The sequence below is a fragment of the Ursus americanus genome, chromosome 7 (assembly GCF_024610735.1).
Source record: "Ursus americanus isolate L20-20 chromosome 7, mUrsAme1.1.p, whole genome shotgun sequence".
In the NCBI taxonomy this organism is placed as follows: domain Eukaryota; kingdom Metazoa; phylum Chordata; class Mammalia; order Carnivora; family Ursidae; genus Ursus; species Ursus americanus.
The window spans coordinates 30902278-30927678 of NC_142133.1; the positions used below are offsets into that span (position 1 = coordinate 30902278).

The 25401-nt window shown below is 44.6% G+C and overlaps 1 long non-coding RNA gene across 4 annotated transcripts in view; it reads left to right on the top strand.

The window, feature by feature from the left end:
- The window catches only part of LOC123785986 (uncharacterized), a 64033-nt gene that overhangs the window by 26574 nt on the left and 12058 nt on the right, over positions 1–25401 (top strand). For all 4 annotated transcript variants that reach the window (XR_015725202.1, XR_015725201.1, XR_015725203.1 and 1 more), the window contains exon 2: positions 22652–22869. This is a non-coding gene — a long non-coding RNA (uncharacterized LOC123785986). The remainder of the gene's footprint in view (positions 1–22651; positions 22870–25401) is intronic.

Below are 25401 nucleotides of genomic sequence, written 5' to 3' on the forward strand. Positions count from 1 at the left end.
CACACTTGTCATATGCAGGGTGGCTAAGCTGAGCCCGGATCTTAAGGATTTTAAAACTGACATGACGGGAAAGGAAGCAGGGTGGGGATGCAGTGGGGCCGAGAGCCTAAAAAATGGCCATTATACTATTATTAAGGTGCCAGGAGTTTTTTAGCTTTTAGATGTGGACCCTTCTCTTTGTCTTGGGGCGTGAGCACTCCTTGGTTTGGGGACTGTCACCACCAGAATGGGCCTTCTGGTGCTGAGAACCACCTGCAGGACTTGAGGGGGAGGGCCTCCGGAAAGACTCAGGGACCCGGCTGTGTGTGTGGCTCAGGCTTGGCACACATCAGAGAAGCTGCCAGGGCCGCCCTCAGGGGGTATGAGGTCCCAGGAAAATATTTGGTGGAGTCTCTCATCTATATAGGATGTTAAAATGTATTACCAAATACACAGATCCACAGAAGACGTAGCCATTTATCCATAAAGATTTAGAATAATGGGCAGAAAAGAGGGACTTCTGTATGTGTTTATTGTTCAGTCGGTACACCCGAAGGTTCTTTATAAAGTCCAAGCACCTAAAGAGGTAGCAATGTTGTTGTTCCTCACGTTTCCATGGATCTTTGGTTCTCTGTATTTAAACAGTATAGATCTTCCTACTTCTGCAGTTCCCCAGGACCGTTATTTAATACAGTTCCCTAGTACCTCATGACTCATGAGGCTGTATCATCCGTCATGCCACCCGCTGTCACCCACCCTCTCAAAGGTGGCTCTCTGCGTCCTTGATAATGACCACAAATGGTAGTCTTACTCAGAGTGTGCAGGAAAATGTGAACAGTAATTTGCTTTCTAGTCACGTTAAGTTTACTGATAGGAAATTTATAGCGAAAGCATAGAACATCTTCTGACTTTGTCTTCTCTTGAACTCACAAGGCCATAATCTCCACCTTCCGAGAATGGGAATCTCTTTCAAGAGAAGGCACCCCTGCCTTCCAAACATCACCACCAGCAGGAAGGATAAGTGAGGGACCCAGGGGTGGGGCCAGAAGATTGGTCCCATGAGTGCAAAAACTTCAGTCTCTTGTCCCGCAAGACTTAAGACCCACCTGGTAAAGCATGATGTCATAGGCTGGAAAGACCCACCAGCATTGCAGAGCAGCTGCTTGCAATTCACTCATCTGTCCTGGAAGCAAGGCTTGACGGGAGTCCTGGAAACTACACTAAATTTCAATAAAGGCAGTCCAAAGCAGGGGCAGAAGGAGTGAGAGGGGCAGAGGCCCCACTCTCCTGGGTCTCAAGGTGGTAGGAAAACAATCTCTTCTTGTGTCTGCCTGAAACCGAGCACCTCTGGGAAGAGACAGTGTCTGCAGGAGGTGCTCTGTGCACTGGGGCACCAGGACTGGGAGGGTGGGGACCACAGCCAAAGGTAGCTGGAAGGATGAGAGAAATCCCATAGATTCTGCATAGTGATGGCCCCAGACAGACTGGTTTGTAGGCTCATGGGTGGTATCTTTGTAGGGACTTCCAGAGATTCTTGGAAGACACTTTGGAGTGCACAGAAGTGATTGGGCCATAGGGCTGAGATCCAGCAATCCCCTCTCACCTGGGGAATTGCAAATCTGATCTCATTTTACACTTACAAGTGAGGGGACCCACAAGTTCAGTTAGGTGGTTTAAAAAAAGTAAAACTTGCTATAGATACTCAAATATACTTATACAAGTAATTACACAGCACAAGATGTTTCAAACCTGCTTTTCATTAAACAGTACAGCATGATTAACGTCCAAGATCAATGATTACTTGCTCGATTTATTATTATTTTAATTTTGGAGGTAAAATTTACATATCGTGACATGCATAGATCACAAATGTACAATCTGGTAAGTTTCACCAGATATATACAGCTGTGTAACCAGCACTCCCCCAACCAAGATACAGACTGTTTCCATTACCCCAGAAATTCTATCATGCCCCACCAGTCAAACCCAACTCCATGGGCAGCCGCTGTTGTGATTTCTATCACCATGGATTGGCTTTATAGGTTCTAGAACTTCATATAAATGGAATCATACATTATTTACTCTTTAATGCCTGGCTTCTTTAACTGAATATGTTTCTGAGGTTCACCCATGTTACAATGTATAGTCATAGCTAGTTCTTTTGTTGTTGTTGAGTTTAGTCTTTTTATTCTTTTTTTAAATTCCACTGTATAGATGACCACCGTTTATTCTCCTGTTGATGGACTTTGGGTCGTTTCCACTCCCTGTGATTTCAAACCGTGTTCTGAGGCACCTTGGGGTCACTGTACGGGTCCATTTAGGGTTAGCTGCTAAAGTGGGATTCAAGACAACTGTGTTGCACCTTGAGGGGAAAGAGTTGCTTCACTTTCTAGGGGCTGGGATTCTCTTGGCTTGTTTGTCCTTGCTGTGGCATTGTGGTAAAGGAGAAGCAACCCAGGTAAATGAGAAACCAGTAAACCAGGTATAGGTGACGCTGACTGCCAAGTAGACCTGTCCAGATATGTCACTTCAGCTCACTTGGTGAGTAACCCTGCTCCTGAAACAATGGTCTCTCTGTAATAAACAAAGTTTGCAAAATGAATTGGACTCTGACCATCTGCCACATTCCAAAACAGTGAACTAACTGAAGGCCAGGATGGGAAGCTCAGCTTCGGCTCAAATTTAGGACAGACCTGCAAATACAAGGGGATAAAAAGAAACATAACTGTCTGGAGTGTCTCCAACTTGTCATTCATCCAGAAAGTGGAATATGGGGTTGTAGCTCTCACAGGAGGAGGGTGGGAGGGGGGTGACAAGGCTGGGGTTCTCAATGGGTTCATCAGCTGCGTTTGCTGAGGCCCAGCCCGGAGAGGTGGACAAAACAGGAGATGAGGCCATCTACAGAGCTGGAATTTCTAAGTGAATCCTCCCTTCCAGCCCTCTCTTCCTCTCTACCCCTAAATATTGAACCAAAAGAAAATGTAAGGCAGGGTCCCCAAACCCAGCCCGTCTAAAGAGACCCACAGTGAGCCACCGATGTTCTCCCATCAGCCAGAGTCCCTCTTTTCTTCTGTGTCCTCACCTAGCTTCGTGGGAAGTTCGGTCCCTTCTACTCTTGGCCACCAGGAAACTCTGATGTATTTGCCACTCTAATATCTCAAGTGTGGAGAAGGCCTTGTCATCTGGAACATCCATTCTCATTCCCCTCACTCTGCTTCTGTTCTGTATTTATATTTCACTAATGCACTGTGTATTTCCTATACGCAATACCTAATCCTTTGTGGAATGAGGTGGGGTATGAATAAATAAATCAGTCACAAAGCCTGGCCTCAGACCTCGACTGAAACAACGTGCATCTCTTATGTACCCCCACCCTGCAGGGGCGGCCAATACAATGGCTCCTTCTTCCGACAGAACAAGTGAGCAAGCAGGAGTGGAGCCACCTCTGCAGGTGATGCTGTCCAAATTCCTCAGCAGTACTTTGCATTTTCATCCACTCATTCAAAAAGTTAGCTACGGTACTGGGGGAAATAAGCAAGGTCCCGCTCTTACGGAATCTACATTGCAGTAGGGGAGACAGACGAGCAAGTAAGCAAAAAAGTAGATCACATGATTTCAGATAAATGCTACAGAAAAAGGTAAATGAGGGTAGAGTGGTTTATTGTTTTAGGAGGGCTTGGGAAGGCCTCTGGGAGGGGAGATACACAAAGATGTTTGAATGAAAAGGAGGTGAGCCAGAGAATGTTCTGGGAGAAGGGTTTTCCAGGCAGAGCAAACAGCTGTGCAAAGCTCCTGTGATGAGAACGTGCTGGATCCATTCTGGGAACTGTAAAAAAGTTCCAAGGAGTGTCGAGTGTGACAAGTAAAGGGGTAGGCAGTGATGGGAGGTGAGGAGTCAGGTCATGTAGGGCTGCATATACACGTAATAGGAAGCTGTTGAAAACTTTTGAGGAAGAGAGTGGGGTGAACTGATTTATAATTTTGAAAGATCTCTCTGGCTGCCACGTGCTAAACAGACTGAAGTGGAGTGAGAGCCCAAGCAGGGGGATGGGTCAGGAGGCCTCCGCAGGTGAGCGGCCAGGAGGCTCTGGGCAGGACCAGAAAGTGAGTGCAGGAGATGGTGAGGGTGGCCTGATTTCACTACAGAAGGAAGACGCCATTAATTAAACTATGGTGTGCCATCAACTCTAGGTGCGCTCTGCATTCATAGATGCTATCGTATGGGGGAAGATGTGTCTCAGAATTGACGAAATACGGAATTCAGAAAGTAGAACCCAAGAGTCTTGCTAACAGATTGGATGTAGAGGGTTGAGGAGAAAAGAGGAACCAAGGACGGTTCCTAGGTTTCTGGCCTGAGCAAATGGGTAAGTGATGTGCTATCAAAGATGAATGAGAAGGAGGGAGGGGCGCTGGGGCAGTGGGAAACAGTGGGGGAGGTGGGGATTTGTTGGGCGGGCCTACCTTTGAGCCGCCTGTTGGCCAGGTGGAGGGGTGAGGCAGGCTTGGCCAATTTAGCTTAATTAAATTGGACCTTGGGAGAGCTAAGAGACAGATTTAGAAATCTGGGAATCCTTAGCATTGGGATGGTATCTATGGCCATAAAACAGGGTACACTCTTTTCCCCTTTTCTGGCACCTCATCTAGAGACCCTCTCAGGCCCGCCATGCTATAGAAAGCAGAGGGCGAGAGCAGGAAGATCTTAGGTCATGTTGCACCCCCCCCCCCCAGTCTTCTCCCAGGGACCCTCCAGTGCGTCTGTCCTACCTGGGTTTCCTCCAAAAAACAAAGCCCAAATCAAGGGCTTTTATGCAAGTAGTTTATGTGGGGAGTGAATCCGAAGAGCGAGAGATCAGGAGCTTGCGCGATGGGAGGAGGAAGAAGGGAAAGCCGATCCGAAGGTCCTTGATGATGCTGGTCACCACTGTGGGCAGCCTGCTCCCACTGAGGACCTTCTGAGGACTCACACTGAATGCCCCTGAGACTTTTCCACCTGAGGCTCAGGACAAGGGATTATTCATCCACTCTGTCCCACATCCCCTCGCCCAGCATTGCCCCAGGACGGGTAAGCCCCTCAAAGTCCCAAGTTCGTGCCTGCCCGAGCAAGGGTAGGCAGCTCTCACTGGCTTCCCCCTTGGCAGGGGCAGGAAGTCCCAGAGTAGAGGCGACACACGCGAGAGCAGCGGAAGCGAGGCGCTGGCCGGGCGCTTGCACACGGCTGGTTGCCACAGCACCAGAGCAGAGAACGGCCAAGGGCTCCGAGGCGGGATATGAAACGTCTGCCAGAGTCGCCTCGAACCCCGCTGTAAACCCAAGTCAGCGTTTGAGGCCAGAGATCCACAAGGCTGGAAGGATACATGGGACACAGAAATGCAGTGTAAAATGAGGTAATTAGTCAACGTCAACTGGATTTTAATATTTAGGCTAAAAATGTCTGGAGGCAAGAGGCCTTTCAGAGCGGATTCACTCGGATTAAAATGCTTCATTCCAGCCCCGTCTCCTTCCCACTCCAGATACAGAAAACTGTTTTTCTCAGGATGGAAGCTCTCCTAGAGTTTGGCAGAATCCCGGGTTCTGCTCATCTGTGTTTGTGACGTGGGTGGAGACGTATGTCTGTTGTTCCTACTTTAGGGGCCTTTGGCCTCTCACCTAAGAGTGAGTAGGTAACATCTTCCTTGACCCAGAAGTGATTTCATTTGGCTCAAATCGAGGTCATATTACCCAGGAATTGACACCATCAGTCCAGCTTGGCTCTGTGCCAGGACCTACAGTAGTCAAGGTGGGGCTCATTCCTGGTAGGCATCTCCAGGGTGCCCTGGGTCCTCCAAATGAGCTCCCTGGACTACAGGGTCTTCGTGAGCTCTTATCTTATCCCCTCACCACAACCACCATCACCATCATCACCACCACCATCATCACCACCACCACTTCATGTTACACCAAAGCTTCCACAATAATTATACTAGTTATTATATATATACACTAGTAAACATATAGAGAATAACATATATATGTATATATGGCACCTATTGTGTGACAGACACTATTTTTTAAAGATTTTATTTATTCATTTGAGAGAGGGAGAGCATGAGGGGGGAAGGGCAGAGGGCCAAGCAGACTCCCCGCTGAGCATGGAACCCAACACAGGGCTCAATCCTAGGACCTTGAGATCATGACCTGAGCCAAAATCAAGAGTCAGACACTTAACTGACTGAGCCATCCAGGTGCCCCTGACAGACACTATTCTTAGCACTTTCTACATAACAGCTCAAAAGCTTCATATTTAATACATAAATTTATATGTAATTTATGTCAGTTGAATTTATATATAAATGCAAAGCCCACATTTTCACATAATAGCCCCGTTAAGCTTTAGCGATGCTGAAGGGAGAGTACTATTATCATCGTTATCCCCAACTGACAGATAAGGAAACTGAAGCATGGAGTGGATGAATAAATTGCCCAAGGTTAACTGGCCAGTCAGTGGTAGAGCCAAGATTCAAACCCAGGTGGTCTGGCCCTGGAGTCTGTCTGTGGCTATCTTCCTGCAATGCATCCATACCTCCTACACCAGGGTCAATGGAGGCGATACCAGGATGTTGAAGGGAGGGGCGTGCCCTCCTTCCCGCTTTCCCCCATGTTTCCAACTGGGATGTAGAGTGGCAGTGAGCCATCTTGGGGAAAGCAGATGAAAGCAATAACTGAAATTTAGCAAAGCAACAACATAGAAGGAAGCTAGGTCCCCGATAGGATGGAGCCCCTCTATCTGTCCTGCACCTGCTTCAGGGAGAAAGAAATCAACTTCTGCATGGTTTAAGCCTCTGTTATTTCAGGTCCTACTGGCAACAGCTGGATCAATATCTTAATGATGCAGTGGGCAAAGTCAACCTGGAATACAGCTTTGCCAGCCGCAGAGCCTCCTGTCCCCATCTCAGAGGCTGCTGAGAGGATGACGTGTACTGTGACATGCCAAGGGGCCAATTCTGTCTCTGTGTAAGGTTGGAGCTTTCTGAAGACTGTGCACCCAGCTGCACAAACCAGACTCACGGGCAGGAGGTGGGGAGGGGCCCATCTCCATGACAACAAGGTGGTGATGTTTTTATTTATGTAGAACCAGAAATGCCCCAGTAGTTTTTATGAGCGTAAAGCAGAAGATTATCAAACCAGACCAAGGCTTCCTAAGCAAAGAGCTGACACTCCAAAGAGTCCTCATCTCACAAAACAGGGTGTGTGTATATTTGGGGAATGTAAGATCACAGGAGAAACTAGATAGGCCATCTAATCTGATTTGAAGTCTGGGAAAGAGAAAAGGAGAGCAAGGCGAAGGAGGCCAAACAGAGTTGAAAGGTTTGAGCATGGTGGTTTGGGAGGTGCAAAGAAGGATTTTTTCAAATCACTTTTTCGTTGAGAAATCAATATAATAGTGAAAGAATTTTTTTAAGTTTCTATAATCACTATCTTTCACAGAATTTAAAACAATATTTTATATATCCATTCCTTCTAGTCTTTGTACCCATAATTATCAAGCTTATCTACAAATCCATTCAGCTTTATTTACTTCTAATTACACTTTTCAATATTTCTACATACTCACTGCAGTTGTTGGGAAAGTCACTTAATTCACACAGCCTTGGTCTCCTCATCTTTAAAATGGGGCTAATAGTTCCCAGAGGAGTTGTTATAAGGATTAACTGAAGCGAAGAAGTTTCAAACGTTTAGCAGAGTGCCTGCCACACGGTCAGTGTAAACCAGAGGCGTTCCTTCCCCCCAAAGAGTTAGAGTTTCCCCAAAACTCCAATTCAAGGCCCCTGAGTGTTCAAAACATCCCATGCACTTCTGGGAATTCCTAACAGTGAATTTCCTCAAGCTTCCCTCTGCCTCCACGCTCATACTTCTCATCTGTTCACATCAGACCAGAAAAGGGATAACTCGAGGGAAGGCTTGGGTCCATGAACCCATCACGGTAAAGCTGTTTGATGAAGTACTAGGTGGCAAGAAGCAAGCAAAGCCATCACTACACCCAACAACAGAGGTGCAGATGCTGGCTGGAAGGTGTTAGATCCCCTTATACAAAGCTCCCAAACAGGAAAAACTCGTCTATGGGATATCCGAATAATGGTTTCCTTTGGGGGAGATGACTGGAAGCGGGGATAGGGGTAGCTTCTGGGGTTCAGCTAATGTCCTGTATCTCAATCTGTGAGGTGGTCATGCAGATGTGTTTACTTTGTAAAACTACATCACACAGTTCACCCCTGATCTGTGAAGTTTATTGTATGTTCAGAATAAGATCTCATAATAATAGCTAATATTTTTGAGCATTTATTAAGCACCTGGCATAGTTCTAAAGTGTTTCATAAACATAAACTCATTGAATCCTCACAACAGTCCTGTAAAGTAGGCACTATTATTATCTCGATTGTACAGATGAGGAAGCTGAAACACAGAGTGGTTGAGTCACTTACTCAAATTCACAAAGCTAGTGCATATTAGAGCCAGGATTCAATCTGGGGAATCTAGAGCCTATACTCTTTTCTAATTGCCCCTCCCAGAGAAAGGGACCAAAGCTGCTTTCCACTAATGCCATGGCACCAGCCAAGCATGACCTTAAGCTAATCCCAAAGGTGAAACATGGACCATTCCCGTCAGGATGAGATGGGTTAAAAGTAGACAGGCTTGTTAGGTCCAGAGACTGCTTTGTGGAACTAGTTGGATCTCAGCTGAGATCCATTTTTATTTTCTACTTCACGTTTCTTAGACCACATTGGGGGTGTGACTTCAGACCTCAGACTCGTATGAGTGCTGTTCGGGGCACAAATTCCCAGGAGAGATTGTTGTTGTGTCCTTCCACCTGGCGCCAAGGGGGAGGCATTCAGGCTTCCTTGCTAGCCCTTTCTGCAGGGTAGGTTTATTTCTCATTTACCCTTCCACCGAGAGGGGAGCCCTTCAGTGTCCTACTCTGTTTCCTTCCGTCTGGGGTGTGTTTTCTTTCTTAGAGGCACATAGAATAATGGTGGGTCTTGCAATCAGATACCTAGGATTAGATCAAATGTTGTACCTTCCTAAATACAGAGGAATGTATGTCTCCCTTCAAAAGCCTTAGTAACTCTCCTTTATTTGGAGTATGAAGTCCAACTCCTTAGCCACAAATACACAACCCATTCTCATCTCTGGACACTCTCCCCCAACACCACAGAAACCTCGAGCCTATGGACACCAGACCACGGCAATTCCCTAACAAACTATACTCACCACTTCGGGGGACCAGTTCAGAGGGAAATATGAGGGGCTCCTGCTGGAGCCTCTTTTACACAAAAGAGCAGCTGGATCTGCCTTCTGAGCCTCCCCCCTGAGTTATGGCTCATATTTTATTTTTCAATAAGAAATAAAATTGGTAAATTTTCAGGTTTTATCTTATAAAGAGAGAACAATTTGGGGAAAAGGAAGTATTTAAAGCTAGGATTAAATTTGGCAAATAAAGAGAACATGTTTGGAGGAAATAAATATTACTTCATAGATACGTAGATCAATTACAGCTATTTTAAATCCAGTATTTAAATGGCCTCTATATTTGTAATAGAAAGAGTTGATTTTAGCAAGAAATGTAATACTTCACTCAAGTACAATTCTACAATAAACATTTGAACTTGGTTGTTGCTTTTCGTTTGTTACTCTTTATTTCGAAATAATTTTAGACACAGGACACTGTAAAAACAGTAAAGGAGCTTCTGTGTACCCCTGAGACTTGTTCTTAACAGATGCTAGAAACTAGTATAATAAAGTATGTCCATAACATTTGAAAGTTCAAAGAAAATTTGATAAAGTGGCGTTTTATGCATTTTATGCCTGTCTTATAATAAACTTGACATTGAAGTTTTCCCTAATTCAGTACTCACTATCTCCCACTTCCCCCAGAGCTGGTGTGAGCCTAATAATTCATTAGGTTTTAAATATTAAATGTCAGGGGTGCCTGGGTGGCTCAGTCGGTTGGTTAGGCGTCTGCCTTTGGCTGGGGTCGTGATCCCAGGGTTCTTGGATGGAGTCCCGAGTCGGGCTCCCTGCTCAGCGAGGAGCCTGTTTCTCCCTTTCCTCCAAGCTTATGCTCTCTCTCGCTATCTCTGTCTCTGTCTCTGTCTCAAATAAATTAATTAATTAAATCTTTTTTAAAAATTAAATGTCAAATCTCTTATAGATTGAAAGCAAATAATTAAATCTAATGATAATCTAGTGGAATCATGGAAAGAGTGTGTTTGGAAACCTATTATCTTACAAAAAGAGCTCTACACACCTTGGGATCTGTGTGAATTCCCTGTTCCTGCTTCCTTAGTCTGACTGGTCTGTTCTGAGGCTTATCAGGTGGTCCTCCCTCTGGGAAGCCTGGTCTAGAACTTTTCAACAGAGCTGCCTCATCTGATTCCCCAGACAACCAGAGTCATTTTTCTCAGCCACATTATAGAGAATTGTATGTCTTGCTCTCTTGGTGGATTAAAGGAAAGCCAGTCAGTATGGTGGGAAATACAAGTTTTAGAAGAGAAACATTGTATTTCAAGTTCCAGCTACTCCATTAATCCAAGAGTCAAACTTCTCATTTGTAAAACGAAGACAACCTTAGCTCAGAGTTGCTAACACAGGTAAAATATGTGCCTATCATTTGGCACAAAGAAAGACTATTGATATTACTGACAGTGAGAAGAAGGAAAAAAAGTATCATTATTTTTTAAATTAGCAATTGTTTGAATAAATGCCCTTAGCAGATAAGAGAATTTCTCTTAGAGAGAGAACTGCCCTTTTGTCTAAGAAAATTCCATGGTTCTCCCCACCTTGGTTGTAAAAATTGAGGCTCCCCAGGACATGGTTTAGGAAAAAACTGAGCTTAAATTATAAAATACTAATAATAACAAGCAAGAGTGAAACTCATCCATTCCTTTTCCTCTTCTTCTTCTTGCTTCTCTTTTCTTCCTGAACCATTCAGTCTTAAAACCATGAGAGGGGCAAGATAAGGTTAGTGTCCACACTGGGGTCTTTGGTGGCCCAGAGCAGTGCATTCTAGCTCTAGTGGGGGAAGGAGGACGTCCACATGAGGGGACAGCCCAACGTGCAATGTCAGAGCCTGTATGTGGTGAAGAGAGCATCCAGGTGAAGAAGAGCTGGGAGACAGATTACATACAGGGAGACTGATGAGCTTGTAAATATATTAAGGATAGCAGATGTCACTGTCAGAGAAGGGGGTTATAGAGAGAAAAGTAAAACCTTGCAATGGCTGGATCGGAATTGTCGACATCAATGCAAACTCATAGTTTTCCATAGGCACAGATTTAGGAGTCGAAATAAATGTCAATGTGTGTATATATGTGTGAAGAGAGAGTGAGATTGCTAAGTAGTGTTTCATTGTATGAATATTCCACAATTGTATATCCATCCTGTTGATGGCCATTAGGATTATTTCTAGTTTGGGAGCTATTATGAAAAAGTTTCTGTGACATCTTTACAAAATTCTCTTTTGGGGGTATATGTTTTCTTTTGGGTAAATACCCACAAGTGGAATTTTTGGGTCATAGGGTAGGAGTCTTAATTCATTCAGGCTGATATAACAGAATACCATAGATGGAGGGTCTTATAAACAACAGAAATTTCTCACAGTTCTAGAGGCTAGGGAATCCCAGATCCAGGCATCAGCAGATTCAATGTCTTGTAAGGGTTCAAAGATGGCTGTCTTCTCACTGTGTGAGAAGGAGTGAAGGGGTGAGGGAGACCTTTAGGGTCTCTTTCATAAGGGCACTAATTCCATTCATAAGGACTCCAAACTGATGATCTAATCACCTCCCAAATTCCCCATCTCCCAATACCAACATATGAATCTGGGAAGACGAGAGCACATAAACCATCTATAGCAGCAGGCCTACCTTTAGTTTTGTAAGAAATCATCAATGGTTTTCCCATGTAGCATTTTTAGGACCACCAATGTAGGACAGATCCAGTTGCTCCACATCCTCACCAACATTTGGGGCTTTTAATTTAAGTCATTTGAGTAAGTTTGAAATGGTATCACCTTTTGATTTTAATGTCTTTCCCTGATGATTATATCAGGGAGTGTGAGTGTTCCCACTTGGGGCTTTTTTCTTCCCAAAATTGTTTTGCTATTCTAGGCCCTTTGTATTTCCATGTTAATTGTACGGTCAACCTGTAAATTTCTACAAAAGCCTCTTTGGACTATAATTGAAATTGTATTGAATCTTTAGGTCATTTTGAGTAAATTTGACATTGTAACTATATTGCACCTTCCAATCCATGACGTGTAGCTTTCAATTTTGTAGGTCCCTAATTTCTTTCAATACTCTCTTGCAGTTTTTAACATCAACTTATACATCTTTTATTAAATTAATTCTTATTTTCTATTTTTAAATTTTATTTTCCAATTGTTGGTTGCCATTACATAGAAATGTAACTTATTTTTGTATACTGGCCTTTTATCCTTAGGATTCTCTACATAAACAATCCTGTCATCTACAACTACAATTTATTCTTTATTTCCAAACTTAAATTCTTTTATTTACTTTCTTGCCTTATTGCACTGGCTAAGACCTCCAATTCCAAGTTGAATAGAAGTGCTAGAAATGGACAACCTTTCATTTTTCCTGATCTTAGGAGGGAAATATTCAATAATTCACCATCGTATAAGATATTAACTGTAGGTTGTTTCATAGATGCACTTTAGCAGATTGAGAAAGTTTCCTTCTATTCCTAAATTTCTGGTTGTCTGGTTGTTTGTTTTTTAATCATGAATGGGTGTCATATTTTGTCATATGCTTTTTCTGCCTCTACTGAAATGATTATATAGTTTTTCTCCTTTACTCTGTTAGTATTATTAATTAAATTGATTTGTTTTCAAATGTTAAACCAACTTTATAGTCCTAAGATAAACTCCACTTGGTCACAACATGTGATTTTTTTCATGTATTTTTGAATTCCATTTGCTAATATTGTGTTAAGGATTTTTGTGTCTATATTCACAAGTACATTGACCTGTTATTTTTGTTTCTGTAAATGTCTTTATCAAGTCTTGATATCAGGGTTATGCTAACCTCATAAAATAAATTGGGAAATTTTCCCTTCTTCTCCCTTTCTAAAAGTATTTATACAAGATTTGTATTATTTTTTTCCCCTTAAATGAATCAAATTCACAAGTGAAATCATCTAGCTATAGAATTTTTTTTGTGGGAAGCTTTTGATAGTGAATTCAATTTCTTTATAAAATATAGGCTATTTAGGGGTGTCTAGGTGGCTCAGTTAAGCAGTTGCCTTTTTAGATCATGATCCCAGGGTCCTGGAATCAAGCCCCACATCAGGCTCCTTGCTCAGTGGGGAGCCTTCTCTTTCTCCCTGGTTTGTGCGCTCTCTCTTTCTCAAATAAATAACATCTTTAAAAATAAATAAATAAATAAATAAATAAATAAATAAATAAATAAATAAATAAAATAGAGGCTATTTAGATTTTCCATTTCTTCCTGACTCAATTTTGGTTAAGTTGTATTTTTCAAAGAATTTATTTATTTCATCTAAGTTACCAACTTTATATAAAGTTGTTCATCGCATTCCCCAATTATGATTATAACACTTGCAGGATTAGTAATTATATCCCTTCTTTCATCACATATATTGATCATTTGTATTTTCTTTTTTTTTTTAACTGAGCAACATTGCTAGGGGTTTATAAATTATATGAAACTTTTTAAAGTACCAATTTCCAACTTTCTTAAAAATCCCCACAGTTTGTTTTCCAATATATCAATTTCTGCTTTTAGTTATTATTATAACTATTATTATAGTTATTACTTCCTTTCACTTACCTTCAGTTTTATTTCCTTACCTTCTTTTTTTCTCCTCTTTGAAGTGGAAATTTGAATAATTAATTTTAAAACTTCCTTCTTGGGGTACCTGGCTGGCTCAGTCAGTAGAGCATGCAACTCTTGGTCTCAGGGTTGTAAGTTCAAGCCCCACATGGCCATGGGCACAGAAATTACTTAAAAAAATAAATAAATAAAACTGCCTTCTTTTCCAACATGAGCAGGTTAATGCTATTAACTTCACTCTAAACACTGCTTTACCTGCACCCTACAAATTTTGAAATGTAGAATTGCATTCTCATTATCATTCAATTTGAATATTTTCTAATTTCTCTTAAAATTTCTTCTTTGATCCATGGTTATTTAGAAGTGTATTATTTTCTCTCTCTCACTCTCTCTGTCTCTCTGTCAAATAAATATTTTTTTTAAAAATTAGAAGTGTATTATTTAATTTTCAAGTATTTAGGATTATCTAGGTAGCTTATTAATTTTTAATTTAATTCCACTGTAGTCAAAGAACATATTCTGTAAGAATTCAATCTTTTGGAACTTATCGATATAAAACAAGTGTGTAATTCACCTTACAGAAAGTGGAAAGCGGACATCAGAGAGATGTAGATAAAATTCCATGGAGTTAGAGAAGGGAATGGTAAATTCCAACTGGGGTCTATCATGGAAGACTTATGAAAGGAGGTGACATTTGAGCTGGGTCTTGAAGGATGGAAAGAATTGGGAAATAAGGAAATAGAGGACAGTACCTCAGGCAGAAAAAAAACAAAACTAAAATTTCTTTAAAAGGAGAAATTGTGATTATCTTTTATGAAAACCAAGACCTAAGAGCACTGCTGGGAAAGTGACTACAGACTCATGGCCCCAATATTCTCCTCTAGGCTGCCTTGAGACATCTGCTGCAAACTACTTAGACATTTTGAACTCTGGGTCTGGCCCTCTCCTGTTTCAGACACTGACAGCACCACATACTTTACAGTAGCCAGATTCCATAACCTGAAAAGCATTTGTCTTTTTCTTTTTGGTATACTCAACATTCATAGGTTTCTTTTTCTGCCCACAGGTCTGGGAATATAACAGGAGGGATACACCGGGAAGTCTGTTCCCAGTCATAGCGTCTCCCTTCTGGGACGTTTAGAATTATTAATGGCATCATTAGAGAAAAGCTTCATTTGTCTCTATAGTCATGTGGCAAGAGTCACTCTTAGAAATGTCACAGGCAGGAGGCAAGTGCCTCCTGGGGATCTATGTCATCTAAAAATAGCTCCTAGTCACAGTCCCCTGATGGGTGAGTGATGCAAATGAGTTCAGGCTTGACACCAGTATCTTCCAGCCAAGCACTAGCAGGCCACCATTCAGCTCCAGAGGCATCTCGGGACCTTATAGCCACCACCCCAGAGCTCAGGACAGGAATGGTGTTTTATTTCCCCCTTCACATGCTCTAGTCTCCAGAGTAGCATTTGCGGAAGTCCATCAAGTGAATGAGTGAAACCAAGCTAAATCTCCCTCTCACCTGAGTGCTGGCACATAGCAGACATGGCCTTTACCCTGATCTTCCCTCTGTGACGTGGGACGGTTGCCCTTATTGTGATTGTTTCTTAGGGGTTGAGTTCCCAGTGTGGAAGAGTTGGTTTGGAATGTTTTCTCAGATCTACTTTGATATGCTAACACCCACATTCCCACCTCAACTGAATACTCCTTCCAGCCCTGCCAGATGTCATGGGCTTATCTGTGTCACAGGTGCCCCAGAAGGAAGGAGGTGAAGGGCTGACCTGGAATAAAAATGAGCTTTTGAAAGCTGACTCAAAAGACTGAGAAGCCACCTCAAGGTCTTTCAAGACCTTCAGTTCCAGATAGAATAATTTAATATAATTCCTGGCGAGAAAAGTTAGGTAATCCAAAGTCAGGCATAGGGTTTATCCTCCGTGGGTCTAATGAAGCCTATTTGAAAAAATCAACTTGCTGTTTCCTTTGGCCTTGCTGAAGACAGTGTCCTCTGGCCAGAAGCTATATACAGAGCATACTGGCATGCCTGCCCACATGTGACGCATTTCAGCCATGTGTTTGCAGAGAAACTGTCCTAAGGACCCCACCTCCAGTGATTAGTCCCTCCTTGACTTTTGCAACTCCAAGTCTGTAAGGGTTTCCTAGCCAGGATGGTGGCAAAGATCAAACTCTCTCTGGAATGTGTCTCTTCAGATGTGCCTGACAATTTTGTGTCAGAGACAAAGACAAAGTGTGAGAGCAGAAAGTGCTTCATCTAGGAGCGGGTCATCTCCAGCAATGGCATCTGGTTTTGTTTCAAGGCTGTGTGATCTGGACAAAGCCTTCCAGATCACTTTGTAATACTGAAGAGGGACTGGGCATCTGGTCCCTCACCCTCCAAGTGAGGAGGACAGAATATACAAGGAGCATATGGGCTAGAGGCTCCCCTGGGTCTGTTTAGCCTAGGTGAGTCTTAGAAAGTTTAGGGACAAACTCTTCAAACTTCAATCTGGTACCTCCTTCCTTCATGCATTGCTTTATGTTTCTAGTCCACATGAAACTTATCAATGACTTTTCTGCTGCTTCCTCCCTGCTTTCCTTTCTCTTTGTAGAGGGGGCCAATATTTGAGGAGTACAAGATTTGGAAGCATTGGGGCTGAGACTAGAAATTAGAAAGAGACCCAAGTGAAAAATCTAAATGCCTAATCAGGCATATCTTTCTCAAGGGAGAGAAGGAGGGAATGCTGATAACCAGAAAGGCCAAGAGAGGCCTCCTTGCAAATGCTTCCTACAGATTCTGAAAATATATTTATAAACCAAGCCAAATGCTACAGGGAGACATATTCCAAATGTAATGGGTTCAACAAACTGGGATAACATCAATGTCATACTTGTTTGAGATGTTTCCGGCATCTTCCCAGAATGTGCCCAGAGCAATAACTATTACAACAACCTCATCGAAACAGGAGTGCCCAAGAATGCTCCACCTTCCACTTTAATGGTTAGGCTTTGTGCATTAGCATACATTCCTGCCATGTACTAGAACTCCCTCCTTGTGTATAAGATGCTTGGGCTCCAAAATAATTGGTTTGCTTTTAAATGCCCAACTGTGATTATATAACCTTGATTCAATTAACAGGTCTGACTTGATTCAAGCCTTGCTCAGGAATGAGCCAAATAGTCACCTAAATAATAATTAGAACAAGTCAAACCAGCCTTGCCAGTCTCCAATGTTGGGGATTGAAAGAACATCAGAGTCATCATGGAGTTGATGGCTCTGGACGTCCAACTCCCAACACTGGGCTCATTCCCCTTTGAGGTCCAGGACTGTAGGTCTGGGGTTCCCTGACAATGGCCATCAAGGGCTCTGATAATTGCTCCCTCTTTTCAACTTAGCAATGATAAAACGGAGCCCAGGAGAGGTAGCATTGATGGCTCAGGGCTATTCTATCAGCTGAAAGCAGAGCGAAGCCTTAAGTTCAGCACAAAGGGCTACAGAGTTCAACTGATCCACCCTCCTACCCAGTTTGGGAATCCCTGACTGTCCTCACACCTTGCTTGGCCTCTGTCAACAGCAGGAAGCCCACTGCCTCCACCAATCTTGGATGACTCCAACTATGACAAACTCTTCCTTGCTTTGATCCCAAACCCACTTTCCAATAACTTTCATCCAAAGATTCTTTTATCCTTAGCTTTCCTGATGTCATTTCTTAACTTACTCATCTTTACTTCTTCGAAACAAGTTCTAGATCCCCAAAAAGTTTGCACTGCTAAGATATGCTGACAGCAGCTTGGATTCATGGTTTCTTACAAAACCCAGGCATAAGCTCTGCCTTGACTTTTGAGTGTTTCAGCTGCTTCAACGCTGAACACCACCACAGCCCAGGACCTCGTAGGGGTCAGAGGAATCAAGGAATCCTGCACGTTGTTGTACAAAGTTTTCTCAAAGACTAGAACAAAATTGGAGAGGAAAATGAAATAATTAATTCATGCTTTTGCCAATATAGTGACATATGTTGATGAGAGAATCTGAATTTTTTTCCGAATAGATTTTTGTATCAAACTGACAGTGTCATTTATGATTAGTTCATAATGGTATTGTGCAATTTTCATGATGTTAGACATGGATCCCACTGAGTGCCAGTTTGCAGAAGGGAAAGCCAGATAACTCAGTATTTTGATTAGATATTCAACATGAAGAGATTAGAATTAATCACAGTTGACATAATGCATGGCACCTGGAATGCCGTACTATAGTGAGAGGGGTGCCTGCTTGTCTTCGCCACTAGACTGTGAGGGCCTCGGAGGCAGGAAATGTCGCCTCATCACCGTGCCTTCAGGGTTGGCACAGGTGGCTTCTCAGCAAATAGTTATTGGATAAACTGATCCATAAAAGGTTTTCATTCCTGGCTGGTTTGCCAGTTGGGGGAAGTTAATCAGTGTGATGTCACATTGTACTGTGCCTGTCAGCACACCTGTGAGCACATCCTATACTGGAAATCTAGATCAGGAAGCAATTTATAGTACAAGAGAATTACTACTCTATCCTGGAAATCTAGATCAGGAAGCAATTTATAGTACAAGAGAATTACTTCCTTAAAAATGGATTTGCCACACAGCCCTTCTAAACAATGAAACTCCCCCTACAACATTTTAAATGATCCAATTTACAAAACCTTGGTCAGCATTTCTTAGGAGCATGTATCACAAGTGACACCCCATGCAACTACCAGAGATACATCAGTACATTTTGAAGGACATGTTGGAGTTCAGCTCTGCCAAACTTAGGGAGCAATCTTAATGCCATTTTGATCTTTCCCGCACCTCTGCTAGCATATGCCATCAAATCAAAGAACCTGCAGGAACAGCAGGAAAGGAGGACTTTCAGCAGTCAGAGATCAGCTCCTTTCCACATCCCTGCGCTCTGGGCAGGCAAAGCTTGGAAAGTGTGGCACACGAAGGCCAAGGTTCCCCGACCTTGGAAACTTAGAAGCCACAATATTATAAATCCGAAAGGTCAAGAAAAGGAAACCTACATTTAAATGCTGTTATTTTATCAGAGTAGCCATCCAGTGAGGCATTTTGCAGATAATAAAGCTGAAGCTTAGTAAGATTAATGTCTCCCAAAGTCACACAGAAGTGACGAGTTGGCCCTCAAACCCAGGCACACGGGCAGAACTCGAGCTTCCAGGGCCCTACCGAGAGCGTGCGTGTCTGGCCCACAGCCTCCTGGGAGAGAAGGGGCTTCGGCTTCCTGGGTGGCGCAGCTGTTACCTTCAGCTTTTGATTGCTCACCATGACCCACCATCAACCCTGAATTCCTCTCCTTTCTGCCTCTATTTGTAAATTACTTAGAAAAAGTCCTGTCTGGGAATCCCACTCCGATGCCAGGGGGCTGAGCAAGTCAGCTCTCCTGTGAGTGGGGTGCTGGTGAGTACCTGTCGGGGATGTGAACTGGGTTCTGACATCATTCCACTATCACCTCTCCCACCTTCCTCTCCTGTTCCCCTCTGCCTCCTGCACACTGTCTGTGGGAGATGGGAGAAGCCACAGTGGTCCTGGCATCAGGCCCAATTCAATTTTGCCTTTGCAGGTGTCAGATAAAGACCCTGGCTTCCAGATAACCAACTTGGAGTTCAGCTCAGTCTGGCCCTATAATCCAAAATGGGGAGACAAAGTCTATCACCTACAGCCTAAGGGGGAAATGTCATTGTGGGAATACAGAAGTCCTCTGGTGGCCTTTGCCTAGGGTGACCTTGTTATGTGGCATCAGGGATGACTCCAGGATGGCTTGGGTAATCCTGTTCCCTGGAAATGAGTGGGGTTGGAATGAAATGGATTATCAGCCCTATTTTTCATTGTTTACCCCAGCCAGAGGAAGCTTTGGATAAGATAGCTGTGGTTGTATTGGCCCCCAGTTAATCTCCTCGCCTCATCTGTGGAATCGCAGCTCTTTACCCTTGGCCCCACCCCGCCCCCTCAAGCCTCTCTCTGCCCTGTCTCCGCCCACGCTTTGCCTTCACTCTACCTGCCCTTTGTCCTTAAACACACTATGCTCTTTGACACCATCGAGACTTTGTTGTCCCTTCTATCTAAAGTAGCCCTCCCCCAGTCCTCTCTCAGCTATGTACACCCAGCTCTGGGGTTGCCTCCTTGCTGTGGCTTGCCACAACGGACCAGGGGAAATTAATCACTCCTATGTGAATTCCGCCAGTACTTTGTCCGTCACAGCGCTTGTCACATGATATGAGAGTATTCACCTGTCTGTCTCACTGGTTGGATGATGCACTCTTTGGAGGAGAGGGGTCATTTCTTATTCTTACTTACACCCCCTGGAACATAGGAAGGGCTCTGTGAATGTTGTTGGAAAGTGGCCACAGCAGCAGCAGTGGAAGATGATAGATGGATGATGATAGATAGATAGATAGATAGATAGATAGATAGATAGATAGATATAGTGTGTGTGTGTGTGTGTGTGTGTGTGTGTGTGTGTGTGTGCTGCACGTGTCCTGGGAAGCTCCTTGGGGCCAGGAGCACAGGTCAGGCTCCTGAGTGACAGGACCTCTTGTCCCTCCCTCACCACATTCTCCAGTGGGGCTCAGCTCGGGCCCTGGAGGAGACCGCCCACCAGCTCTAGTGCAAGCAGGGCGTGCAGGGCAGCAGAGCTTTGGTTTGGGGGATCAAAGTGTCCTTTGTAGGACATCAAGGTTGCTTTTCAAACCCATGATAATGGCTACCCAGGAAAGGGAGACAGAGAGGCCGGGTGGTCATTTCTGATCTGGGGAATTTTGTGGAAATTCCTTGATCCGTCTGGGGCTCGTGACCCTCACCTGTACAGACGGAGAGATGACGCATACCTCGTGTTGTTGGGAAGACTCGTAATTACTATGTACTGAACCTATTGCTGTGCTTAGGGTTTGACAAACATCACCTAGTGAGAGAGCGACGGAGGCCGAATCAGAACTGGAACCACTACACCGTATCCAAAGGACAAGGAAAACTACAGAAGATGACACAAAGGGTAGCGGTCACTATCTACCGAAAGAGCATCTAGACCCCAAAACCTTTGTGCTGTTAGGAAGTGAAACTGGAAAAAAAAAAAAAGGCATTTTTCCCCCTGCGCCATGGTAAATAGCTGCTCTGGGAAGTACAAGGTGAAGGAGTGGCAGGGACACCAACAAACTGCGCCTCCCCTTCCACAGACTGCCTGCTTTCTGGGAAGGGGCTGCCCAGCCGGGGACTACACGTCCCGGCCACCCTCGCGTGTAGGTGGGACTATGCGATAGGTGCCCTACGGAATGTGGTTAGAAATAACTCGGGTCACTTGCAGGTCAAGATGGTTAAGAAGAGGATGTGAAGAAACAAAAGGTAAAAACAACCAACGTGACCCTTAATGGAGGAAGGGACCAGTAAAGTGAGGTGCATAGTTAGGGTGGAATAGCATTCACCCTTCAAAAGGAAGGAAATTCTTTTTCTCAAAAAGATTTTATTTATTTATTTGAGAGAGAGAGAGGGAAAGCACAGAGGGAGAGGGAGAGAGAAGCAGACTCCCCGCTGAGCAGAGAGCTGGACGTGGGGCTCGATCCCAGGACCGAGATCATGACCTGAGCCGAAAGCAGATGCTTAACCGACGGAGCCACCCAGGCGCCCCTAAAGGAAGGAAATTCTAACATGTGATATCACAGTTCCCTAAGAACGAGACGGCAGAAAGTTTCAGAGCCTGGCTCGGTTTGGGGCGGAGAAGACGTTTGTGCTGAGGGCTCACCTTCAAGTTCACAGTTCTCGCAAACGGAGTCACAACCCCTTGGCTGCGAGATGGATTCCAAGGACCTTGCTACTGAGGAAACCCAGAGAAGTCTGCCTCCTTGAAAGGCACATCGCTCATTCACTGAGAGGAGCTGGGTATGGGCCTGGGCTATAGGAATGCAGGGGAGAAGGGAGCGATGGCTCTCGGTCAGCTGAGGCAGACATGGGAACCGGGACTGCATGCTCTCCTAGGCCAGCCTGCTCTGGAGAACGTGACTGCTGGTGGTTCCAGACCGGCGGCAGCCTTAGTGAATACAACATTGAAGGGCCAGGGATTGTCCGGTCTTGGGCTGCTGGCTATGCCCCAGACTCCAGGATCTGCAACAAGAGGAGGCCCAGCCTGGGGGGTGTAGAGGAGGTGGGAGCAGCCAGGATGGCTCTGGAGCTCCAGCGGGGCCATGGCATTATAAAGTGGCCGTAGGAGCTGATTGTCCGGGCTCTGGCCCCTCTGCTTTGGGTGGCCATCTAGGGACCTGGCAATGACTGAGGAGACCCCCAGCCTGAAGTCATGCGTCCATGTGACTCCAGTGGCCCAAAAGACCAGGAGTGACCCTTGGGTTTCAGATAATCGTTCCGGGATCCTTGACTTGTTGGGCTTATCACAGGACAGTGACACTGGGAAAGACAGAAGGTCAGGCTGACAATGGGGGGCGGGGAATGAAGCTGGAGCCAAACTGGGGAGCCGATAAAAGAGATGCAACCTCAGTTCATTATCAATTTTGCAAAGAATTTACTGTTTTAATGAACTCGAGCAATTCGAGGTTACCCTATCCTGACAATACTCTCCCATGCATTCTTCCACTGCTCCTAAGCTGGAGAGGTGGAGATGGAATTAGGGCCACGGAGCCAGGAATTGCACACAAATCTGACCATTGTGCCCAAATCCTGCACTGTCCACAGGGGCGAGTCATGCAGGGAAAGGTCACGTGAATTGCATTTAAATAAAGGCTGAGAATGATTGGTTTTTTGAGATTTTTTTTTCAGGGATTCAATGTTTGTTAGATGCATGAATGCCCCCCTCTCCCTTATTCCAGGGTAAGATCTCCAGAATTCTCCTGCAGTGGCCATCAACACCCCCGTGGGCTCTGACGTCCCTTGACCCAGGCATTCACCGCGTGATGCGCCGCGGGCCTCTGAGGCATTCAGAGACGACAGCACAACACTCCAAGAAAAGATAAAGTGCAGACGACACTTTTCCTTGCATCTCCTTGTCTTGGAGTCTCTTGGAGTCATTCCCCCATCATCCTACAAGGTAGTGTCTGTTTTTTTCTCCAACTCTGGGCTGTTTGCATTTGCTTTCACTAGGGCCAAAGAGGTGTGTAAGTACCCTGCCTATGGCCTGAGCCGGAGCTAAAGAAAGCTGTTTTAGCTTCCCTGGCATTTTCTGAATTCTTCTACAGCCTCAGCCTGGGTCTTGTACAAAATCCTGCTGATAAGCATCTGAAGCCAGCTTTGACGTAGTGCCAAGGCCGCCTGGGTCTTTTGCTGCTTCCTGGGAGCTGGTCCCAGGGCCGATGCTGAGCATGGGCCCCTCCCGCCCGCCAGACCCAGGCAGGGCCCTGCGGAAAGGGAAGCCTGTCCCTCGCCAATCAGAGGGTGACTCAGAGCTGCCAATCCGGAATCCCAGTTCCCACAGCATGACTAACACTGTCCTCCCCGCCCGCTTCCAGAATGATGCACCCCTCTCCGGCTGGCACTGGTCACCTTTGTGGGAAGCACGCACTGGGTCTCGGGAATAGTTTGCCATTCCCTTCAGGGCCGTGGTGGGTTGGTGGCTGTGGTGACTCGAGGTCATTCAGAGACCTGCCTACCGTCTCTCCCGTCCCTCCTGCTCTCTTGCTGCCTCTGAGAACAGGCTGAACTATTCCTGACACCCGGGGTTGAGCAGCACCGCAGAGAGGCTGGGCTGGAGTGAGGGTCACCGGGCTAGATTCATCACGCCTGAACCCCAGCCTCGGGCCCGCTTCATGGACAGGCTAATGCCTCCAGATACCTGCCTATTCTTGGGTGGGAGGGGGAGGGCGGACTTCTCTTCTCAGGATCACCTCTGGCTCCTCGGCTCTGCTTCCGCTGGAGTCTTTCAGTTTGAGTCACTCTGCCATCTGTGCGCACTGACCGAGGTCTGCACCTGCAGCTCAGGCCCTTGCCTTGATTTCCACCGAAACCAAACAGCCATGCAAGACCTTCGTGTGTGGAGCAGACTCGGCCAAGGGCTGCTTGGGCCAGAGGGGTGGAGGGGCGCTGCAGTCATGCAAACCACTTCAAACGGCATCTTTGATCTTTAATGATCCTCTTTGAGGCCACCCTTGCCTCTGGAGACGGCTCACTGGCCAGCCCACCCCACATCACTAACTGAGCTCATGTCTCCCCAAAGAGTGGTTCGCAAACCACCTGCACCCGAACCACTAGTCGGGGGGGAGGGGGTGGATCTCCTGGGGGTGTGTGTGTGTGTGTGTGTGTGTGGGTGGGTGGGTGTGTGTGTGTGTGAAAGAGAGATGGGAAGAGGTGTGTATCTTTGGTTTGTTTATTTGGATTTTGTTTTTTGTTAGAACACTTGTTTCCAAGTGAATGTGTACATTTGGGGATGTTTGCCCATGCTATTGGCAGGGCCCACTCGCTAGAGTGGCCCCCTGGATCATATCTGCAAAATCCAAAGAGTTGAAAGGAACAGTGAATGCCATCTAGTTCGGGGGTCTGCAAGATTTTGCCTGCATACCCCTCAAGGGAATTTTGAAACCATACGCACTCCCCATAAACATTTGTGTGTTGGTATCTGAAAATTTTCATCCTAAGTTTAAATAGCTGCAAAAGATTAAATTCCACTGTAAATGTAAAATATTTTAACATTTTAACAGTTTTAACATTTTGAAATAACTATTGTCACTCATTTAAACGTACCTAAGTAGAATTTAAATGTGATGGCAATTGATACCCTCCATTATCCTTTTTTAAAATACCCTGAATGAGCTCTTCATTAGGTCAGAAATTTTACATTATTTCTTTTCCTCCTTGAATTTCTATTTCCACTTCTCTTCCCCTATAGAACTTTATCTGATATAATATACATTTATGATTAAAAGTTTTTATTAATCACCTTATCACATTTCTCTTAAAAATATATACAAATGCAAATTTAATGTCTTTCTTTTTCTGTGGTCACAAAGTTCTAAAGCTACGCTTTCTAGTACTGTAGCCGCTAGCCACATGTGGCCATTTATGTTTTTAATTAAATAAAATCTAAAATTCAGGTTTTTTTAAGATTTTATTTATTTGTCAGACAGAGAGAGGGAGCACAAGCAGGGGGAGCAGCAGGCAGAGGGAGAAGCAGCCTCCTCGCCAAGAAAGGAGCCTGGTGTGGAATTCGATCCCAGGACCCTGGGATCACAACCTGAGCCAAAGGCAGACTCTCAACCGACTGAGCCACCCAGGTGCCCCTAAAATTCAGTTCCTCATTCCCACTAGCCACACTTCAAGTGCTCAGTAGCTGTGTGGCTCATGGAACCACACTGGACAGAGCAGATAGAAAACATTTCTTTCCATCATTGCAGAAAGTTCTATTGAACAGTGCTGGTCGACAGCATGAAAAGACTGTCTCCCAGAATTAGTTATCCTTACAATTAGTAGTAACACACCATTCCTCAAAATAGCATAAATGTATCACCCATTTATTGAACATTTGGGTAAAATACTATTGTTCAAAAAGGTAAACTTTTATTAGAAACGCCTTTCTTAATGAGATGATTAGTACTTTTTTTTTCATGTATCCATGGATGAATATAACATT